The sequence below is a fragment of the Castor canadensis genome, chromosome 7, assembly GCF_047511655.1.
Source record: "Castor canadensis chromosome 7, mCasCan1.hap1v2, whole genome shotgun sequence".
In the NCBI taxonomy this organism is placed as follows: Eukaryota; Metazoa; Chordata; class Mammalia; order Rodentia; family Castoridae; genus Castor; species Castor canadensis.
In genome coordinates this window covers 39,792,683-39,797,893 of record NC_133392.1, presented here as the reverse complement: position 1 = coordinate 39,797,893, position 5,211 = coordinate 39,792,683, and the positions used below count along the sequence as shown (strand labels likewise).

Sequence of the window (5,211 nt, the reverse complement as noted above, 5' to 3'; positions counted from 1 at the left end):
ACTAATGTCCATTGTTCATAAAAATCAGTATTTTAGAAATAGTTTTAGCCTTTGTTTACATTTGTAATATTGCAATACATTTGCAATGTGTTACACAAAAACTTTCAAAAAGAAATCGTATTACAAATGTTCATAAATATGCAGAGATTACACAGTTCATGTTTTCTTACAATGGTAGAAAAATTGTAAATAAGCATACTATTAATTTGAATGCAAAAGTATAGTTAACAAGCCTTATTTTTTCTTCTGTCACCTTTGCAACTCCAATAAAATATGTTAGAACTTCTTTATTTTGCCTCAACTAAGATGCCTCTGAGCCCAAAAATACCTAAAAAGATATTTCTATCTTTTTTGTGTCTTGTGTTACACTTCCAGTAATTTCTTCACATGTATCTTCCAGCTTATTATCTCTTTCTTAGATTGTGTCTAATTTTCTGTTAAATCTACTCTTTGTATTTGTGTTTTCATTAATTCACTTTATAGAAGATTTAGTTACATGTTTAAAATCAATTAAGTCACTGTTCATTATTTCTTTTTCCCTGCAGGATATTTTAAAGTCTTACTTTTTTAGGTAAAGAAATAGAAAAGTTTTGTAATGGTTGTCTAGTAATTTCAGTATTTGAATTTTTTATGGATTTGTACATTTTTACTTTTATACATTCATGTTTTATTTGCTTGTATGCTTAGTTATCTTTACCAGTGATAAAAAAATTGTAGGGTTAATTTGAAACCTAGAATGAGGGTGCATTATTTCAAAGAAGTTTTTCAGTTGTGTGTCCATCTAAAAACACTATCAGTCTATGATCACAAGTAAACTATATTATAGCTTAAGAATTTCTGAACTCATCAGGAAATGGGAGTTTGGCCTAAAAAGCTATATAAGGACAAGTTTGTGAGCTTAAGTTTTCAAAATCTGTTTCTTCTCTTGTGCTCAATTGCAAGGTAAGCCTTAGGCCCCAGAGTTAGGTGAAAGCAAGGCCTCTTTCCAGATTACTTTTATTCTGTGTATATTTGGGGTCCCAATCTCATATGGACAGAGTCTTTTCTTAGGTTCCACAAATGGGTTCTAGAATTTTATTTCTGTTCCCTTCATCTTTTGGGGCTGTCCACATCAAAATTCAGGATGACAAATTCCCTTCAGGAAGGAGCAACTTTGATGGGCACTTTGCCTTTCTGAGTTTTCACTATTCCTTCAGTTTTAAGCAGGTAATTCTTTGCTTTTATCAGCTTTTTGAAGACTTTGAAAATATTTTAACTTTTCCAGCAATTTTTCTTTGTAGTATATGTACTATGCATATGGTAGTCAAGGAGAATGGACTAGAAGCCAAAAGTCAGCATCACCATAGTAAATTGAGGTTTGCAAATTAGGTAAACAATTCTTTTAAAAAATGTAGCACATACATACAATTCATATTGCTTGGCTTATTTGGAGCATAAGTCAAATCACCTATGTGATTTGTTATTTGATCCACCTAGAAGCATATTATAAATAATAGAATAATCATTTTCAAAATGCCATGTTTTTTGTCAAGCATATAACATTTGGCCATTTATAAAGAGAGTGAAGCTGTACAAAGGAAAATTGCAAATAAATTATTTCTCTTTTTAAGGTCATCCAGAAATCCTGTCCCCATAGTAACACAAGTACAAATCTCTAGTTTTCTTCTTCTGCACTTCATATTTTGCCTGGTCATGAATTTTTAAAGCATACCAAAGGCTTTAATTTTGCAATTAAATCAATTGCCTGGTTGTTAATCCAACTTTCATTCTGTCTTTTCTAAGAAAATTTAAAACACATTTATGAATAGACAAAACTTTGTTGCAGAAGTAGTTATTTATAAGAAAATAATATTGCTTCTGAAATGTCAACAATAATATACAAATAAGCATGTTTATAACTTTAATTACTAGCTTTTATAAAATGATGGCAAATTTTTACTGGTAGTAAAAACAGTGTGATTTGTTACTTATAATTCCAGAGTCAAAGTGAAGACTTGACATAAATCAGTTCCTTCTGACTAACCAAAATTAACAGGGACTATACTTGAGCATTTAAAAAATGCTCACACACACATACATACATACACATGAATACAGGAATGATAGCTTTACCTAGATCAATAAGTCATACCACCCAAGTCACAGCAAATTTCTTATTTTCCCTACTTGCTAATCTCTTCTCTCTTCCCTCTTTAACCCATGGCTATGAAAAACAACAAAAAGGATCATTTAAATCTTTGGTTTTCTTTCTTGTTTTTTTCTTAATCATGTGTTTTGATTTACCTCAGATTTCTCCAAATCAAACTAGGGAAGTTCAAAGTGGTATAAAGTATATCTCCTCCCCTTATACAAATTCCAACCATGCTATTCACCATTAAAGAATGTAGAGAATCCTAGATGGTCTGAAAAATAAAGATCTAGAACCTAACACCACACACAGTCAAAAGCAGGACAAATCCTAATTAACCATAAGAACCTGAGCAAGAGATTGAAATTCTACATCTCAGAGTTTGGTCAGGAAAATAGAAATTACTGTAACTATTTCACATGGAAAATACAGACATTGAAAAATTACAAAACCATGGGTAAATCCAAGATTAAGGAAGGCCCTCCTAGTGTTCAAAAACTCAGGAAGATAGGAATCACAGGAGACTGCCACTTCAGAACACAAGTTGACTCATCAAAGTTCACCTGTCACCTCTGCAAATCTGCCCATGACACTGCTCAGGAGCAACAGTGACTTTTCTTCATGAAAGTGCCTTTGTTGGTAGAAGATGTCATGGCATCTTGCTGGGAGGAATTTTGGGTATATAGAATCCAGGATTTCAGTCTGTAAAATATAGAAGAAGGGGGCAGGGAATGTTGCTAGATTGAAAACAGAGTATCAAGCATAATCAATATGCCTCAGTGTTTTCAAATGTAAAAACATATCAAGAGTAAATCAAAATCATAGACTGAGCATCTGTTCCAATATTCTCTTTCTCATCAAATCCCCTTAACTGAGAGGAAACGTATGTATTTATAAATATACATGCATATTTATTCAGATATAGATGGCATAGGTAGACATGATGGAGGTTATATAATAAGACAATGCATAATAAAACAGGAACATAGAAATTTTGAAGTCTGTTTTTCCATTGCTGAGGATCAAACCCAGAATCTTGTGCATGCTATTGAAGAAGAAATCAGATGGGATCAAATTGATAACAGCTGTGACAAACGCAGCTCAAACAAATAGGAAAATATCACTCTAAAGATAGAAAACAGAATCTAAACTAGAACAAAGGAAAAGCAGAAGATTGTTCCAGAAAATCATTAGGGTAAATTAATTAAAGAATTGAATTCAGGAAAATAAGACCAGACCTATTCACCCATGCAATATACCACAGATAGCAAGCTTTTCGTGTGTTTTTATTCATTTCCATTGGAAGTATACGGTTTGTTTTTTATTATCACTTCAAAAACATTTTCGTAATTTAATTTTTATATTAATTTTATTTTGTACTGCTATCTGAGTTCTTCAATTCAGCATCTAGTGATAGAGTATAATGGGTGTGGAGATGTTCCAGAAGTAACCTCGCAATGGTTGCCTGAGGAGAACTGCAAGTTCAGTTCAAACTTGCTCTGGTTGGTGATGGTGGTACCAGAAAAAGTAAATTTATGAAACATTATTTGACTGGCGAGTTTGAAAAAAAAGCATGTAGCCACCTTCTGGGCTGAAGTCCATCTCCTGGTATTCCACACCAACAGAGAACTTATTAAGTTCAACAAACAGGATACAACAGCAACCCAGAAGAAATTTGATGGCTGGAGAACTGATTACTATATCCAAGCCCAGTGTGTCATTATAATGTTGTAACATCAAGAACCCATTAGTAGAATGTACTTAACGGACATAGAGATCTGGTATAAGTATAAAAATATCCCTATTGTATTGTATTTCTACACAGTGGATGTTAAAGACAGGAAAGTCAAGGCAAAATTCTATTGCCTTTCACTGAAGAAGGATAATCAGTACTATGACATTTCTGCCAAAAGTAACCACAACTTTGAGAAGCCCTTAGTTTGTTAGAAAGCTCATTAGAGACCTTAACCTGTAGTATTTTTTGCTCTGCCTGCTGTTGCCTGACCAGAGGCTGTCATGGTCCCCCTTTGGTACTTACTTTGAGCATGACTTATATGTTGTTCAGACAACCACTCTCCTAGATGAGGATGATGATCTGTGAGAAAATGAAGCTGGAACCGGATGTCAGAAGCCTAGTTTTTTAGGCCACTGCTTTGTGATTACAGTGGGGCAATGTGTGTTCCTCTTTATTATCTAATTAAATGGAACACATGGCTTCCTATGTGGGATGCTGAAGGAGTGGAGTAGGCAGGCTTTGGAGTGATTGTTGCAGTTAGAAAATTATCTTAATTTTTTAGAGCTGCCTATTTAGCTATACTGGAATACGATTGCTTATTTCTGGAGTTTAAGATTGCTACAGTCATGGTACAATGTTCACTGATAAAATTGTGTTCCTTACTATCATTCCTATTCCTTTTCATTTGGCATCAGAATAAAATTGTATTCCAAATACTTTTAAGATCAGGACCTCAAATTGCATTGCATTGTTTTGGATAGTGATTACACAAAAACACATTTTTGTACAAGTTATAAAGTTTCAAAAGCTTTATAAAAGCTATTTAAAAGCTATTTAGGAGGAAAGTTTAACAACCCAACTGAAAGGGTTTCATATATATTTTTCTGATACATTTTTGTGATTTAAAAATAGTTCAAATTATAGTCTAAGAACAAAGTCATAATAAACTCTTGAAGATAATTTAAAATCATATAAGAAAGTTACATATATACTTCAGAGTTTAACTAGCTCTTAACATTATTTCAAGATTATCTACTGTGATAATTGTGTACTATTTTCTTAAATTTAGACAGCAAGGGGACAGATAAAATGGGACAAGTTCTCAAGGATGTGATCCAAAGAGACAAAAGTTCTTCTTTCTGGAATTGTGGAGTGTTAAGCAAGGTCCTCCTAGAAGCAAATGCCAAGGTAACATTAAAATGAAAGGAACTGAAGGGAAATGCATGTGAGAGAAAATCGAAAGGATTCAGAAGATGAAGAAAGAATCACACCACAATTCAAGTCTGGCCCCAAATGAAGGGGAAGGACATTGGGTGAAAGAATCCTCAATGACCATACATTAATGTCA

The 5,211-nt window shown here is 33.2% G+C and overlaps 1 pseudogene; it reads left to right on the top strand.

The window, feature by feature from the left end:
* The first annotated feature begins 3,585 nt into the window (after nt 1-3,585).
* LOC109680840 (GTP-binding nuclear protein Ran-like) lies at nt 3,586-4,229 on the top strand (annotated as a pseudogene).
* The last annotated feature ends 982 nt before the right edge of the window (nt 4,230-5,211 follow it).